Source organism: Macaca fascicularis, chromosome 17, assembly GCF_037993035.2.
Source record: "Macaca fascicularis isolate 582-1 chromosome 17, T2T-MFA8v1.1".
NCBI classification, from domain to species: Eukaryota; Metazoa; Chordata; class Mammalia; order Primates; family Cercopithecidae; genus Macaca; species Macaca fascicularis.
The window spans coordinates 58,483,708-58,503,024 of NC_088391.1; the positions used below are offsets into that span (position 1 = coordinate 58,483,708).

General features: G+C 34.6%; 1 pseudogene; it reads right to left on the reverse strand.

Moving 5' to 3' along the window:
• Positions 1-17,149: 17,149 nt before the first annotated feature.
• On the reverse strand, positions 17,150-18,046 carry LOC102141915 (nucleophosmin-like; annotated as a pseudogene).
• Between the last annotated feature and the right edge of the window lie 1,271 nt (positions 18,047-19,317).

Genomic DNA, 19,317 nt, shown 5'->3' on the forward strand with positions numbered 1-19,317 from the left:
GGACTACAGACGCGTGCCACCACGCCCAACTTTTTGAATTTTTAGTAGAGATGGGGTTTCACCATGTTGGCCAGGATGGCCTCGATTTGTTGACCCCATGATCCACCCAACTCGGCCTCCCAAAGTGCTGGGATTACAGACCTTTTGAGACCTTTTCTGATAGATGTGGAGGAAGCAAAAATGCATATTGCTAAGTTTAAAGAAAAGGTCTGAAAAGGCTACATAATGTATCCTTTTATCTATATGACATTCTGGAAAAGGAAAAATCCATATGGATAAATAATAAGATTACTGGTTGCTAGGAGTTGTAGAGAGAAAAAGGAAGGAATAAATAGGTAAAATACAGGAAATTTGGGGACACTGAAACTATTCTGTATGAGACTTTAGTGGTGAATACATGAAATTATGCATTTGTCAAAACCAATAGACCTGTACAGCAGAGCAAAGCCTAATGTGAGCTACATACTTTAGTTAATAATAGTGTATCAGTATGGGCTCATCAATGTTAACAAATGTACTACAATAACACAAGATCTTAAGAAGGGGTATATTGTGAAAGGGGTAAGGTGGTATGTGGAAAGTCTCTGTATTATATTCTCACTTTTCCTATACATGTAATGCTGCTTTAAAAGAAGAAGTCTATTAATGTGAGAGGATCATTTTCTTCTTTTTTTAGTTTGTATTTTTCTGCAGAGATTCCAAATCTGTTTGTTCAAATAAACATTTTTCAAGTCCTTGAGCATATTATAATAGTTATTTTAAATTTATGCTAATCTCTATGCATTATTATATTCCATATTTTTAAACTCTTTGTCTTTGAAAAGGACACATCATAGAGACTCTGGATTTGTTCCTTCCCTGAGGAGTGCTGATTTCTGTGCTGGCGAGTAGTTTACTTGACCTAAATTCTCCACTCCAAATTGTCTTGCTTAATATGGGCAGCAGTTGAAACTATTCAATTCTTTTAAATTCTGGCTGTAGCTATATTGCCTGGATGAATGGAGTCTCTCCAATGCTCGCATACTTCTGATGTTAAGAAAGGACTAGAGAAATGTTTGAAGGCAGAATATGGGGTTTATTCCCCTTGTTTCAATTTCTTCCTTAGTTTTCTCTCTTAATTTTTAGATTATCTGGCAATCTTAAATTTCATTCTTTGGATCTTCAAACAAGTAATAATGTTGTACTTTCTTCATCTATACATCTTGTATTGCTTGGTTTGGAGAGTGCCTTCAAGTGAAGTGTTGTATACAAATTTTACCCTCTGCAGTTTTCTTTGTGTCACGGTGGAGTCCTTTCTGGTTTCTCCTGCATTAATTTACTCTTAGTCAATTCAAATAGTTGTTTCTATCCAGAATTTGCAATTGTGTTTGGCAAAACACAATTGGTCTGATACAAAATGTACCCTCATTATTGGGAGTAGAAATTTAACACTGGATTTATTAGAGGAGTTTATTATTTGATGACTTTTATTATTAGAATGTTATTATTTTATTATAACTAGTATTAATACAACTCTATTGGCAATCCTTAAAATTTGGCACTCCGAGACCAGACAAGAAATATCAATCTACAAATAATTTTGGGATTGGAAATCCCAAGCAAGATTTTAAAAATGTGGTATATCAAATCTGCCTCACAATTATACATTTTGACCTTGATGTAATTAGGTCAGAGTAACTTCCCTATACCAATAGTATTTTTTAGTGAACTCCCAATTTCAACCCACAAGGTCACATCTGCACACAGGTTAAAACATGAGAAATGGTGTTGATTGAGCCATTAAAAGAGACAGAAAGTATCAGCATATAATTGCTGCCACTAACTTTTGCCCTGAGGGTTTCCTTCCTGCTTTAAAAGTAAGCTCCTGGCATTTGGTCCTTGTGACTCCACAATGAAAAATTTGAACAAGCCATTCTGCACCTGTTCTTTGACAAATATTTTAAGACACTTTCAGGGGCTCTGTAGCTAGTTTTTGAAGTACATTATAGGGTGCAATATGGCAAGGTAGGTAAGGAAAACCAAGAAGATATGTGTTAGTCCTTATCTATTTACAATCTATATGGTAAACTTTGACTACAAACTTAGCCCTAGTTTGACATCATCACATGTTGTCATAAAAATTCCTGTCTCACAGGGTACATAAAGAATAATTATAAGCCAGTAAAATTATTAGATTCTTCTGCTCTAGATACAACAAATCATCAAGTATTTTGAGAAAATACCTGTTTCACTATTACTTTTCTACTTGTAACCTTTTCATTGGTATCAAAATTAATAATAAATTTTGTATTAAAAACATAAAATGCTACAACTTTAACACATTTCTTCATTTTGGGGTTGAGTTTAGTTGAATATTATGTTTTCATTTTTATTGTATGTTTTAAATTTTATTTTTTATTGATTCATAGTAATTTTACATATTTGTGGGGTACCCATGCTATTTTGATACATGCATACAATGTGTAATCATCAAATAACCTCAAATATTCATTATATCTTTGTGTTGGGAACATTTCAAATCTTCTGTTTTAGCTATTTTGAAAAGAAATGATTGTTAACTATAGTCACCCTACAGTGCTGTCAAACACTAGAACATATGTGCCAAGAGAAAAGCAGCATCATATAATTGGAGTTTGGAATTTTTTTATTTGCATTTTGGAGAGCTTTTGCCAAAGAAGTTAATCAGATATTATATCTGGCAGGAAGCAAATATGGAAGAAAGAAAAATATTTTTAAAGCAATTTTTAAAATAAAAAAGATCAATATATTGTTATAAAATTAAAAAATATAAAAACTACTTTTATTCCATATGAACTAAATAAATTATATAAATACAAATACGACTAAATAATATTATAATCCACCAAACTTCTTTCCCTTCTTTATTGTAATTGCCACAATAGTGTCAGCTACATATCTCCTTAAAAACACTCACATCAGATATGGGGGTTTCAACTTGGTTAAACCCAATAATTTCCAGAGAAAAATATTACATTCAATTTATTTTATAGTAATGTACTTTGAGTTCCCTGTGATGTTATGACCTTCAACTATAGTCTTATTGCTGTTCCCTATTATCAGTTTGAGGCACTAGATTAAAATATGACCTTTTATAATTACCAAAAGGAATCATCTGTGTTTTCTCAATTTGAGAAGTTATGGGTTCTTTTAACCTTTTGAAGAAAACTTTTATTCATCTAGTGTTATTTGAAAACCCAAATGACTTTTTGAGACCCTTTCAATTCTGAAGAAAGGAGACATTTAAAGAAGAACAAGATAAGTATTAAAATTAAGCATTTAGTAATCAGGGTATGGACTCTTTCCCGTGATGTATTCAAAAGCATGTGAACATTCAGTATTATTGCAAGTTGATGTCAACCCTATTAAGAGAACCAAAAACCCTGAAAATATTTTGAGCTTCTGAATATGACTGAAGAAACCTCTGGAGATATTGCAGTTTGTCCGACAGTGTATAATTTCAAAAATTTTGAAGTTTTACTTTCCCAAGTTGTCAGAGACTTTGATTTAACATTTATTTATTTAACATTTTCCACAGATTAAGAGCATTAAGAAATACGGTATGCAAAAAGAAAATAAATGGAAGGATTTGACAGTATAGTTAACTGATTGTTTCCTCTGGTTACTTTCTTAAAGTAACAGAATAATCAACATCATCAAAAACCCATGAGAGATTTATGATAATTCATTTAGATAGTTATAAAACATGCAACAGAATAAAGAGAGAGAGAAATAGTGAAAGAGTCATCTAGTATTCTAAGGTGTTTCTCTTTGACTATAATCCAACATAATTAACAATAAATCAAAACATAATAGACATATGTAAAAGATGACAATAGAATTCAATGAAGATAGAAAAACATTATAAAAACATTTAAGTGAAACAACTGGATCATATGGTAAAGAAAATGTACCTCAACCCTACTTCAGGAAAAATGCTAAAGTTTCTAGAAGAAAATCGAGGAAGAAATCCTCATCACATATGGCAGACAAAGATTATTTAGACAGAATACAACATTAACATTTTAAAATGATAAACTGAACTAACATAAACAGTCAAACCACCTTCTTTTCAAAAGATACAATTTTAAAATAAATGAAAAGACAAGTCACAGCCAGTGATAAACCTTCTCAATACATGTATCTGTTAAAAGACTTGTGTTCAGAGTACATGAAGGATTTTTATGACTAAATATCAGTAAGTTAAAAAAACCACGAATGAATGAAAGACTTGAACCGATACTACAAAAAAATACATTACGAATAAATGTCCAGTGACCAAATGAATGAATGTGTAATATAAATTATATAAGGGAAATGCAATTTAAAAAATAATAAAATATCATCTATCATTCATTAGATGGCAAAAACTAAAAATTCTGATGATAACTGCCTGCACGTGGAGCAACCAGATTTCTCACCAATGTAAATGTAAGTAGACAATGACAAGACTACTTTGGAAAACAGTTTGGCAGATATGACCCACCAATTGCACTCCTAGGATTAATTTTTAAAATGAAAACATTTGGCCAAACTATACTTATGCATAATTATTTATAAGTTTTATATTTAACAGTTGAAACTGGAAACAACCTAAACAACAAAAATAGCAAAGGAATACATAAGCCATGGTATATTAATATTGTGGGATGCTAATAAGCCATAAATTAAAAAAATATGAACTACTGATACACAAAACTAAGTGTCTGAATTCCAAAAGGAATATGCTGTGTAAAATCTACCAATATTTTTACTGTAGGATTCTCTTTTTTGAATTTCTGTAAGTAGATTTACTTAACTATGGTAGAAATCCAATCGGTGTTGTTTGAAGTAGAGATTGGGGATGAAGATTTACTACCAAAAGGTAAATGAAAACGTAATGGGTTGATGGAAAAGTATTATAACCTGATATAATATAACCCTGGTAAATAAATTTTTTCAAGCACATTGAGCTGTTACACATATGTGTGAATTTTATTTTAGGTAAATTGTGCCTCAATAAAGTCAATAAAAATGAATCAAAATGAGTACAACTTCCTGATTGTTAAGAAACCTGCACAGGTAACACAAGACAGCATGTAATATACTAGTATCATGCAGAATTTATTACCTGAGTATAATTGGGTTACCTATCAGAAATCCATCTATTTATCTATTTCTCTCTCTCCAACAATTAAAAATGAAAATTCATATAATAAACTCTAATGCTATTTGACAAAGATAAGCTTTCTCAATGACTGAGCTATGAAAAATAGGAATAGAAAATTATCTTCCACAAGAGTAAAAAATATTTATTGTAAAAAGCAAAACAATAAAATGATCTGTTACAACCAGAAACGTTTGAAGGTTGCCTCTAGTCACAATAACAGTAAACAGGTCCGTCAGTATTATAACAACTTCAGAAAGGCTAAAAACAAACTATCTCATGCTTACATTAACAAAATAATAATTTATGCTAATATTAGAATCATATAACTACAAAATTCAGCAGTCAAAAGTTTTTTAAAAAATAAAGCAATAAATATTTCATAATGTGGTTAATGATGAAATATATATCAAAAACATGTAATGCACTTCTAATACAGGAATAATTATCTTAAAGATAAGGAGGTAACATTGATACCAGTATACTATCAATGGCAAAGCTAAATAATTTCAAGTAATAAACACAAAGTCAAAGGAAAAATAGTTTATAAGATTATATTTAGGTATATAAATGGCACTCAAAATTCTGTAACGTTTCTCCAAAGAGTGTGTGTGAAAGAGGAGAAAAAGATCACAAACACATTCACACACACACACACACACACACTCACACACACAATGGGGTGCTGTTTGGAGGAACATAACAGAATCTTATGACTCTCCAAAATATTATAAACAAAATCCAGATACAATTGACAGAATTCAAATTGCAAACTCTTGACCCTTGTAAAGTGAGTGGCAGCGAAAACCTGTGCTGTTAATTAGCCTTAGGTTTATCTGGGTTGCTTGAAACTGCCATAACCATGTGTGACTGATTCATAATCTCAGGGATTGACTGAATTTATGCTCAGAATTTGGAGTGCCCCTCTCTGTTTAACTCCTACCTGGCATTTTTCCCTTACGTTCCAGCGTCTATAGTTGCCTCAATTTTGTTCTCTAGTACTCCAAAAGTAAGACCGCTGACTTTAAATCCAACTTTTAGCCACCCACATGACATATTCTGGGTTGTAATTTAAGACTAAAAGCCATTTAAAAAAGAAGAAAACACACAAAAATATATCCAGTGACGTTTTCCTTCTTACAGGTTTCAACTTCCTTCCAGTGTCTGCCTCCACTTGATTTCTGTCCAGTGCCCTTAGATAGCTGTTTGTTTGTCTGGAGTTTAGATGTTATCCACAGGATGATTGGTTTGAAAGAAGATTCTTGTTTAATACTAGGGGCAGAAACTTCTTTTTTTAACGTTTCCAGAAAAAAATATTATTTGAGCAAAAGAAAAAAAAAGTCTCAGAGTTGCTCTTCTCAAGGAGTATCTTTGTGGCATTCTCTGTATTTCCTGAATTTGAATGTTGGCCTACCTTGCTAGATTGGGGAAGTTCTCTTGGATAATATCCTGCAGAGTGTTTTCCAACTTGGTTCCATTTTCCCCGTCACTTTCAGGTACACCAATCAGGCATAGATTTGGTCTTTTAACATAGTCCCATATTTCTTGGAGGCTTTGTTCATTTCTTTTTACTCTTTTTTTTTTTCTCTAAACTTCTCTTCTTGCTTCATTTCATTCATTTGATATTCAATCAATGATACCCTTTCTTCCAGTTGATTGAATCAGCTACTGAAGCTTGTGCATTTGTCACATAGTTCTCGTGCCATGGTTTTCACCTACATCAGGTCATCTAAGGACTTCTCTACACTGGTTATTCTAGTTAGCCATTCGTTTAATCTTTTTTCAAGGTTTTTAACTTCTTTGCGATGGGTTCGAACTTCCTCCTTCAGCTCGGAGAAGTTTGATTCTCTGAAGACTTCTTCTCTCAACTCGTCAAAATCATTCTCCATCCAGCTTTGTTCTGTTGCTGGCAAGGAGCTGAGTTTCTTTGGAAGGGGAGTGGTGCTCGAATTTTTAGAATTTTCAGCTTTTCTGCTCTGTTTTTTCCCCATCTTTGTGGTTTTATCTGCCTTTCGAGAAGAGCAACTCCAAAACACATAATTGTCAGATTCACCAAAGTTGAAATGAAGAAGAAAATGTTAAGGGCAGCCAGAGAGAAAGGTCGGGTTACCCACAAAGGGAAGCCCACCAGACTAACAGTGGATCTCTCAGCAGAAACTCTTCAAGCCAGAAGAGAGTCAGGGCCAATATTCAACATTCTTAAAGAAAATAATTTTCAACCAAGAATTTCATATCCAGCCAAACTAAGCTTCATAAGTGAAGGAGAAATAAAATCCTTTACAGACAAGCAAATGCTGAGAACTTTTGTCACTGCCAGGCCTGCCCTACAAGAGCTCCTGAAGGAAGCACTAAACATGGAAAGGAATAACCAGTACCAGCCACTGCAAAAACAGGTCAAATTGTAAAGTCCATTGATGCTAGGAAGAAACTGCATCAACTAACAAGCAAAATAACTAGCTAACACCATAATGACAGGATTAAATTCACACATAACAATATTAACCTTAAATGTAAATGGGCTAAATACTCCAATTAAAAGACACCGACTGGCAAATTGGAAAAAGAGTCAAGACCCATCAGTGTGCTGTATTCAGGAGACCCATCTCACATACATAGACACAGATAGGTTCAAAATAAAGGGATAGAAGAAGATCTATGACGCAAATAGAAAACAAAAAAGGCACGGGTAGCAATCCTAGTCTCTGATAAAACAGACTTTAAACCAACAAAGATCAAAAGAGACAAAGAAAGCCATTACATAATGATAAAGGGATTAATTCAACAAGAAGAACTCACTATCCTAAATATATATGCACCCTATACAGGAGCACCCAGATTCATAAAGCAAGTCCTTAGAGACCTACAAAGAGACTTAAACTCCCATACAATAATAATGGGAGACTTTAACATCCACTGTCAACATTAGACAGATCAACAAAACATAAAGTTAAAAAGGATATCCAAGAATTGAACTCAGCTCTGCACCAAGTGGACCTAATAGACATCTACAGAACTCTCCACCCCAAATCAACAGAATATACATTCTTCTCAGCATCACAGCACACTTATTCCAAAATTTATCACATAATTGAAAGTAAAGCACTCTCCAGCACATGTAAATGAGCAAAAATCAACAAACTGTCTCTCAGACCACATATAAATCAAATTAGAACTGAGGATTAAGAAACTCACTCAAAATTGCACAACTACATGGAAACTGGACACTGAACAACGCCTCCTGAATGATTACTGGATACATAGTGCTCCTGAATGATTACTGGGTACATAATGAAATTAAGGCAGAAATAAAGATTTTCTTTGAAACCAATGAGAACAAAGACACAACATATCAGAATCTCTGGGACACATTTAAAACAGAGTGTAGAGGGAAATTTATAGCACTAAATGCCCACAAGAGAAAGCAGGAATGATCTAAAATTGACACCCTAATATCACAATTTAAAGAACTAGAGAAGCAAGAGCAAACACATTCAAAAGCTAGCAGAAGGCAAGAAATAACTAAGATCAGAGCAGAACTGAAGGAGATAGAGACACAAAAACCCTTCAAAAAATCAATGAATCCTGGAGCTGGTTTTTTGAAAAGATCAACAAAATTGATAGACTGCTAGCAAAACTAATAAAGAAGAAAAGAGAGAAGAATCAAATAGACGCAATAAAAAATGACAAAGGGGATATCACCACCAATCCCACAGAAATACAAACTACCATCAGAGAATATGATAAACACTTCTTTGCAAATAAACTAGAAAATCTAGAAGAAATGGATACATTCCTGGAAACATACACCCTCCCAAGACTAAACCAGGAAGAAGTTGAATCCCTGAATAGACCAATAACAGGCTCTGAAATTGAGGCAATAATTAATAGCCTACCAACCAAAAAAAGTCCAGGACCAGATGGATTCACAGCTGAATTCTACCAGAGGTACAAGGAGGAGCTGGTACCATTCCTTCTGAAACTATTCCAATCAATAGAAAAAGAGGGAATCCTCCCTAACTCATTTTATGAGGCCAGTATCATCCTGATACCAAAGCCTGGCAGAGACACAACAAAAAAGAGAATTTTAGACCAATATCCCTGGTGAACATCGATGCAAAAATCCTCAATAAAATACTGGCAAACCAAATCCAGCAGCACATCAAAAAGCTTATCCACCATGATCAAGTGGGCTTCATCCCTGGGATGCAAGGCTGGTTCAACATACACAAATCAATAAAAATAATCCATCATATAAACAGAACCAAAGACAAAAACCACATGATTATCTCAATAGATGCAGAAAAGGCCTTTGACAAAATTCAACAGCCCTTCATATTAAAAACTCTCAATAAATTCAGTATTGATGGGACGTATCTCAAAATAATAAGAGCTATTTATGACAAATCCACAGCCAATATCATACTGAATAGGCAAAAACTGGAAGTATTCCCTTTGAAAACTGGCACAAGACAGGGATGCCCTCTCTCACCACTCATATTCAACATAGTGTTGGAAGTTCTGGCCAGGGCAATCAGGCAGGATAAATAAATAAATGGTATTCAATTAGAAAAAGAGGAAGTAAAATTGTCCCTGTTTGCAGATGACATGATTGTATATTTAGAAAACCCCATCATCTCAGCCCCAAATCTCCTTAAACTGATAAGCAACTTCAGCAAAGTCTCAGGATACAATATCAATGTGCAAAAATCAGAAGCATTCTTATACAACAATAACAGGCAAACAAAGAGCCAAATCATGAGTGAACGCACATTTACAATTGCTTCAAAGAGAATAAAATACCTAGGAATCCAACTTACAAGGGATGGGAAAGACCTCTTTAAGGAGAACTACAAACCACTGCTCAGTGAAATAAAAGAAGACACAAACAAATGGAGGAACATTCCATGTTCATGGATAGGAAAAATCAATATCATGAAAATGGCCACACTGCCCAAGGTAATTTATAGATTCATTGCCATCCCCAGCAAGCTACAAATTACTTTCTTCACAGAATTGGAAAAAAAAACTACTTTAAAGTTCATATGGAACCAAAAAAGAGCCCACATTACCAAGACAATCCTAAGCTAAAAGAACAAAGCTGGAGGCATCACACTACCTGACTTACATCTATACAAGGCTACAGTAACCAAAACAGCATGGTACTGGTACCAAAACAGAGATATAGACCAAATGAACAGAACAGAGCCCTCAGAAATAATACTATACATCTACAACACTCTGATCTTTGACAAACCTGACAAAAACAAGAAACGGGGAAAGGATTCCCTATTTAATAAATGCTGTCGGGAAAACAGGCTAGCCATAAGTGGAAAGCTGAAACTGGATCCCTTCCTTACATCTTAAACAAAAATTAATTCAAGATGGATTAAAGACTTAAATGTTAGACCTAAAGCCATAAAAATCCTAGAAGGAAACCTAGACAATACCATTCAGGACACAGGCATGGGCAAGGACTTCATGTCTAAAACACCAAAAGCAACGGCAACAAAAGCCAAAATTGACACATGGGATCTAATTAAACTAAAGAGCTTCTGCACAGCAAAAGAAACTACCATCAGAGTGAACAGGCAGCCTACAGAATGGGAGAAAATTTTTGCAATCTACTCATCTGACAAACAGTTAATATCCAGAATCTACAAATAACTTAAACAAACTTACGAGAAAATAACAAACAACCCCATGAAAAAGTGGGCAAAGAATATGAACAGACACTTCTCAAAAGAAGACATTTATGCAGCCAACATACACATAAAACAAATGCTCATCATCACTGGCCATCAGAGAAATGCAAATCAAAACCGCAATGAGATACCATCTCACACCAGTTAGAATGGCAATCATTAAAAAGTCAGGAAACAACAGGTGCTGGAGAGGATGTGGAGAAATAGGAACACTTTTACACTGTTGGTGGGACTGTAAACTAGTTGAACCATTGTGGAAGACAGTGCAGCGATTCCTCGAGGATCTAGAACAAGAAATACCATTTGACTCAGCAATCCCATTATTGTGTATATACCCAAAGGATTATAAATCATGCTGCTATAAAGACACATGTAGTTGTATGTTTATCACAGCACTATTCACAATAGCAAAGACTTGGAACCAACCCAAATGTCCATCAATGATAGACTGGATTAAGAAAATGTGGCACATATACACCATGGAATACTATGCAGCCATAAAAAAGGATGAGTTCATGTCCTTTTTAGGGACACCAGATGAAGCTGTAAACCATCATTCTGAGCAAACTGTCTCAAGGACAGGAAACCAAACACTGCATGTTCTCACTCACAGGTGGGAATTGAACAATGAGAACACTTGGACAGAGGGTAGGGAGTATCACATTCCGGGACCTGTCATGGGGTGGGGGTAGCGGGGAGGGGTAGCATTAGGAGATATATCTAATGTAAATGATAAGTTAATGGGTGCAGCACACCAACATGGCACACGTATACATATGTAACAAACCTGCATGTTGTGCACATGTACCCTAGAACTTAAAGTATAATTAAAACAAAGAAAAAAAAGAATAATCTTAGCTATATGTTTTTGTAGGTGTTTTTCATTAATTTGGAAAAGTTCTCTATAGTTCACTGAGTTTTGTCATGAATGGGTGTTGAATTATGGTTTTCTTTATCTTAGAATTTACTGATTTTCTCTTTATTCCTGAAAGATATTTTCACTGCATATAGGATCTGGGTTGACAGTTATTTCCTTTCATCATTTAAAGAGTGTCATGCCATTTCCTTCTAGCCTCCATGGTTTCTGATGAGAAATCCTCTGTAATTCAACTTATTTTTTTCCACTAAAGGTAAGCTGTCATTTTTCTCTTGCTGCTTTCAAAATTTTTTCTTTGTTTTTAGTTTTCAGAAGTTGGACTATTAAGTGCATTGGTGTGGATTTCTTTAGGTTTATTCTGTTTGGGTTTTGTTCTGGTTTTTGAAACTATAGGTTTATGTCTCTTTCAAATGTGTGAAATTTTCAGCTGCGATTTCTTCCTATGCTTTATTGTCCCTGATCTTTTTCTCCTCTCCTTTAAGAACTTGAGTAACACAAAAGTTAGGGGTTTTTTTTTGGTTTTTTTTTTTTTTTTTTGGTTGTAGTCCCAAAGGTCCGAGTCTCACTGTTAATTTTGTTGTTGTTGCTGTTGGCGGCAGGGCCGGGGGTAGGGGAAGTGAAAGGTGGTACTAGGTTATGAGACTCCGGATCTTATGTAAAATTTTAATTTTAGCTGCCTTCTTTTGATAGCACATTGGTAGCAGGTAGAGAGTTCTGGTTTGTTAATGCTGAGGGCAGGTGGAATTCCTGGTTCCCTACTCAGCTTCCGTTGACATTATAAGTGACGGGCTCATCAGTATTTCTGGCACAGTGTGAGTACTGCTCTCCATGAAGACTTCACTGATACCTCCCTGACTGGAAGATACCTTGTTACTATTTCCCACATGGCCTCCACTGACTCCACAGTGAGGGGCTTCGTTACACATTTGGATGACAGTCCTGACTCCCTAGTTGATTTTCTCAGATAACGCCTTTGTTTGGGAGGTAGTGTGAGGAGTGGTTGAGTGTCTCTTTGAAATGTGGCGTGGTTGGAAATCTAGGCTCAACACTTGACATTTTATGGTGAAATTGGGTGTAGGACCAATGACAGTTCTGTGGGCTTTGGCTGCTAGAAAGCAATTATGGTCTAAAGTTATGTATCTTGTTAGATCACCTGTTTTCTGTTCTTTTGGCTGGAAAGAGTAGACTTATCTTTAGCTAGCTGTGTGTGTGTGTGTGTGTGTGTGTGTGTGTGTGTGTGTAGCTATTATTGTTCCAGGTTACTAGCTTCTCCAGCATTTATTCTATGATATAGCAGTAAAAAGAAAACTCACAGGCTTCTCTGCTATGCCCATCTTCAGATTTTAAAGCTCCTAGCTAGTCTTATTTTCTTTACCTTTCAAAACACTACTACATCTCCCTAGCAACAGAGTTAGGCACTGGGATATTTTGAGAGTGAAAAAACGCACTGCCACTGTAAAATTAGCCTAGCATGTAGGCACTGTGATATTTTGAGAGTAAAAAAACGCAACTGCCACTGTAAAATTAGCCTGGCATGTACACACAAATACATACAGCCACTCTAATAATGTGGAATAATAGAAAATAGTGTCAATGCTAATCAATACAGGAATGTATGTTTCTAAAAGCATGACACACTTCACAAAAGGCAACCACAGGGAGATAATGGACCCCTTAAAACCATGACTAAAAGGTTTTAGAATTGACTTGAAAGGATTCCAAAGGTGTTACTAAGAGAGAAAAAGTGGGATTCAGAATAGTGTGCATACTTCTCATTTTTTGAAAACCATGACATAAAATGAACCTTGTATATGTAGATGAGCATCCATCTTTGTATGTTTATGTGTGTATATACATATTTATGTTTTGAAGTGTTAAGATGGGTTAAGGAACAGGTGTAGGGAAAGTGATGACTTGCTTGAGAGGACAGTGACAGAAATGGGAGAGATGAATAAAAATATAAAGATAAAACTACAATTAAAAGAAATTCATTTTATATATGATCATATTTTTGTATTTTTACAAAATTGAAGGGGTGCATAAACCTGCAACCATGAAGGCTGAAAGATAATGATATCATCATTCTCTGCCTGAGGTACTATTTCTTAATACTATCATTTAAAAGAAATGAATATTAGTTATTTTTTCTCTCCTATTAATTCCTTAACTTTATTTCTCAGTCCAATTAGTGACAAGACAAATACAGTCATTTGTCACTTAATGATGGGGATACATTCTGAGGAATGCATCCTTAGGTGATTTTGTCATTGTGCATACATCCTAGAGTGTACTTACACAAACCTAGATGATATAGTCTGTCACACATCTAGGCTATCTTGTACAATCCATTGCTCTTAGTCTACAAACCTGTTCCACATGTACTGCATGGAATATTGAAGCAATTATAATAAAATTTGTGTTTGTGTATCTAAATATGTATAAACATAGAAAAGATACAATGAAAATACAATACAAAAGATGAAAAAAGGTACTACTTTATAGAACACCTACCATGAATGGAGCTTGCAGGACTAGAAGCTGCTCAAGGTGGGTCAGTGAGTGAGTGGGGAGTGAATGTGAAGGCCTAGCACATTGCTATACACTACTTCATTTTGCTTACACTAAATTTATTTTTTAAAAATTGCTTCTCCAATAGTAAATTAACCTTAGCTTACTTTATTTTTTTTCTTTATAAACTTGTTTTCTTTAACTTTTTTCTTTTCTCTTTTTATTTTATTTTTATTTTTTTTTGAGACAGTCTCACCCTGTTGTCGAGGCTGGGATGAAGTGGCATGATCACGGCTCACTGCAACCTCCACCTCCTGGTTTCAAGCGATCCTCCTATCTCAGGCTGCGATCACAGGCACGCAACACCATGCCTGGCTAATTTTTGTGTTTTTTATTTTTATTTATTTATTTATTTACTTATTTTTATTTTTTATTTTTGAGATGGAGTCTTGTTCTGTCAAGAGTCTCACTCTGTTGCCCAGGCTGGAGTACAGTGGCATGATCTCAGCTCACTGCAACCTCCACCTCACAAGTTCAAGCGATTCTCCTGTCTCAGTCTCCCCAGTAGCTGGGATTACAGGCACGTGTCACCATGCCTGGCTAATTTTTCTATGCTTAGTGGAGATGCGGTTTCACCATGTTGGTCAGGCTGGTCTCAAACTCCTGACCACAAACGGTCTGCCAGTCTCAGCCTCCCAAAGTGCTGGGATTACAGGCATGAACTACCAGGTCTGGCCTTTTTGTGTTCTTTAGTAGAGACAGGGTTGAGCCATGTTGCCCAGGCCAGTCTTGAATTCCTGAGCTCAAGTCATCTACCCACCTCAGCATCCCAAAGTGCTGGGATTATAGGCATGAGTGAGTCACCGTGCCTGGCCTTTTTTTTTTTTTTTGCTCTACTTTTTTGGCTCTGTTATAATACTTCACTTAAAACACAAATACATTGTACAGCTGTACTAAAATACTTCATTTCTTTATATTCTTATTTTATAAGCTTTTGTCTATTTCTAAATTTTTATTTCTTTTTAATTTTAAACTTTGTTGTTAAAAACTAAGACTCAAACACATCTTAGTCCAGGACTACACAGTATCAAGATAATCAATATCGCTGTCTTCTAATTCCACTTCTTGTCACACTGGAAAGTCTTCAGGGCCAATAATATGCATGAAGCTATCATGTCCTATGATAACGATGCCTTCTTCTAGAATACCTCCCAAAGGACCTGCCTGAGGCTGTTTTAAGTTAACTTAAAAAAAATAAGTACAAGGAATACCCTCTAAAATAAAAGTATAAATTATGGCAAATATATAAACCAACAACATAGTTTCATTATCATTGTCAAGCACTATAAATTGTACATAATTGTATGTGCTATATATTTTATAGGACTGGTATGAAAGGAGGTTTGTTTACAACAGCACGATCACAAATAGGAGTGATGCATTGTGTTAAGACATTATGGCTGTTACAGTATCACTAGGTGATAGGAATTTTCCAGCTCCATTATAATTTTAGTGACCACCACGGTATATACAATCTGTTGTTGACCGAAAAATCATTGTGCGGTGCATTCCTGTATAAAGAAATATCTCTATGGACTCCCTCTGGGCATGAATGTATATATTTTTCTCTAAGTCACCCTCTAAAACTAAAATTCAGGCTTTGTTCATTTCTCATTTGCATAGTTATATGTTAAGAACTTTTGTGTCAATTCTGTGACACACAAGGTCACAAAGGTGACCTAGAGAAAAAAAAATATATACTCTTGACCTCTACCACAATCTCTATACTCTAAAACCTCTTAAATATCTCATGAAATACATGGAAAAAATCCAATCACTTGCCATGAAATAGGAGACCTTTCATGGTGTTATTCTTGTTTATTTAAGTCCTAAATTTATCATAGATTTAAATAAACACTACATACACTTGTTGGATAAAACTTACCACACTTAAATATAGTTTTAAACAAATATTCAGATTTGTGCATTAGGCCGAAAGAATGATGGGTCCCAGTGGCTGGAAAGGAGTGTGGAGAGCAGGGAAAAAAGAGAGGACGGTTAATGGGTACCAGGATTTAGTCAGATAGAATGAATACCTAGTGTTTGGTAGCACAATAGACTATGGTTAATGATCATTCATTGTATATTTTTAAATAACTAATAGAGTGGAATTACAATGTTCCTAACACAAAGAAATGATAATACTTGAGGTGACGGATACTCCAATTATCCTGATTTGGTTGTTACACATTTTTTTCTTGTATCAAAATTTCACAAATACCCCATAACTACATAAAACTATTACACATCCATAATAATTACAAATAAATATACATAATTGATAATACAAAACATATCTTTCTCATTTTGCATCTCTTTTGACTCTGACAATAACTTTTTAGCAAGTTAAAACCAATAACTAGTTGAAACAAATAATTCTACCATCACACTTTCTTTCCTTCGTTGCTTACTGCCAATTTACTTGTGGCTTCATTTCTCATCTGTGACAAAATTTTCATTTTCAAATAATTTATTTTGTTTCTTTGAATTGTTTGACATGGTGATTAAATTTTAAAGTTAATACATTGAGTTTGCCTTTTTAATACTGAGTTTTATTTCACATGTATATTTTTGTTTCCCCACCATTTCCATGTCTGACTACCACTATTGTTATGTCCTATCATAACACTCCACATATACTTAAAACCAAGCAAAGGGTGGAGTTCCATCTTTAAAAACTAAACAGGCATTTTGGACAACACATTCTTGTCAGTGGAATCTGGACATTTATCAAACATGGTAGGGAAAGTTCTCACTCTGCATTATAAATAGGACAGCCAGATATCAACTGTTAACAGAAATAAAATAGGAGAGAAAATTTTTGACAAACTGTTTGAATTATTTTCTTAAAAGAGACTTCCTCCACTGCCAACGATCTTGAATAGACTCCTGGTCAGTCATCTGGAAGCAGTTCTTCACATAATTGATGAACTTGGCTTCCACTTTGGGAAGGAAACCACCTTTTTCTATACTTGCTTGCATTTTTGCTTTAATGTCTTCTACAGAACTAGGTTATTTTGGTGTTTCAGGAGTTTTTTCCTGTTTTTTTTTGTAGGATTTTTGTCCTTTTGATTTTGGTGTTGATGATGGTTTTTGAGTCTTTTCCATTCTGATTTGAATTTTGTGCATTTTTGGCTGGAGTATCTCATATAGATTTTTTCACTGGTGCTTTTTCTTCTGTTTCCTCCTCATCAAAATCATCATCATCTTCTTCGTCATCATCAGCTTCATCATCATCTTCATCAGTAGCAAGTTTTATTTTTTTCTGTGGAAACTTGCTACCACCTCCAGGGGCAGAAAGCTTTCCAGATGTACTTAAGAGTTTCACATCCTCCTCCTCATCATCTTCTGACTCTGCTTTTTCCTTCCCAGCTACTAGGCGATGTCCACTAATATGCACTGGCCCTGAACCACACTTCAACCGTAAGAGCCCTAGTGGTGTTATTTCAAAGCCCCCAAGGGAAACCATTGGCTGTACAGACATTGTCAAAGTTGCCAGCGGTACTTTAATTGGACTGCCTCCGTAATTCATTGCCTCTGCTTCAACAATGTACAATTCATCCTTTGCACCAGACCCTAAACTCACCGTTCTTAAAGATAACTGGTGCTCATTTTCATCATTATCCACCTTAAAGTGATAATCTTTGTCGGCCTTTAATTCGCTACTGAAAAGATAATTCTGGGGCCTCGGGGGGACATGTCCATGTCCCTCGAATCTTCATCGGGTGGCGGCATGCACTTAGGTGGGGGAGAAGGCGGGTGGAGATAAACGACCACTGCTCAAGAGAACAGCCACTCAGGACAGAATCACGTCAGGGACATTGAGTTTTTAATATCGCATATTTCAATCTTATATGAGCTTATAAAAATTTATTTTTTAAATTGTTTTCTTCCAAGGGTCTGAATTAGTTCTAAGAAATGTGTGAACAATGTTGTCCTTTTACATCAAAGCAGAAGAATTTCAATTGTTTAAATACGTGCTTTCAGCTCTAATTACTCATTAGAGAAAATAAGTTAAAAATGTGTGGTTTTAATATTTATGTTAAAGAACAAAATCAAAACTTTCCCTAATATATGGATTAACTGATTGGTATAATTAACTAGTAATGAATGTAAAATTACTCTGTGGCATATCTCATTACGGTGTTACTCTAAATTTAAATTTATAATTATATATATGCATATATAAAATGAAAGAATTGCATGTAAATCACTTACAAAAAAAGAAGACTTTATGAAATGAGGTTAAAAAAATCCAAAGATAAATCAAGCTACTCCCTTTGGAAAGCTTACACCTTTCATATGATTTTATTAAATTTTGACCCATTTAAGTCATACAAAATAGTGGACTCATATTAAATGAAGCACAAATAAAGAAATATACAAACAACAGTTTTATCTAAGGGCTATGTCAAATTACCTAGAAATTATACTACCCTTTTGCAAGCACTATCCTAAATAATTTGAGAACAGAGATGACATTTAAAAGTAAAGAAGAAAATGGGAAGAGAAGGTTGTAGGAGGAAAGATGTATTTCCTTTGCTGATATTTAACACTATCATTTTTCTGAATTATTCTTGATATTTCACACATTTTACTCATGATTCCCTGAGCTCCTCTAGAGCACAGGTTTTTTTTAAACATAGGGCTACTTACTTTTGAGGACAAATTGTACCTTGCTGTTCTTTAATAAAGTCAACCTTTTATTCTTGATCCTATCCCTCATATATAAGCAGATAGCACCACCTGTCTTATAAGCAGGTGCCTTTATAGCTTGGATTTCTGTAAATATGCTGCTAAAAGTAGAATTAATTTCTTAGATTAAATGAAGCAGGAAAGAATTTGAATATCTAGCATTTAGAAAAAGTAAACTATTGAGAATTAAAATTACATACTCTTTAGATATTTACATTATATATTTTGAATTTTTAAAGAACATCAAAAGCCATGCAAACTCTTAACATTGAGAGTATAAATATCTTTCATATCTTGAACCTACAAATTCA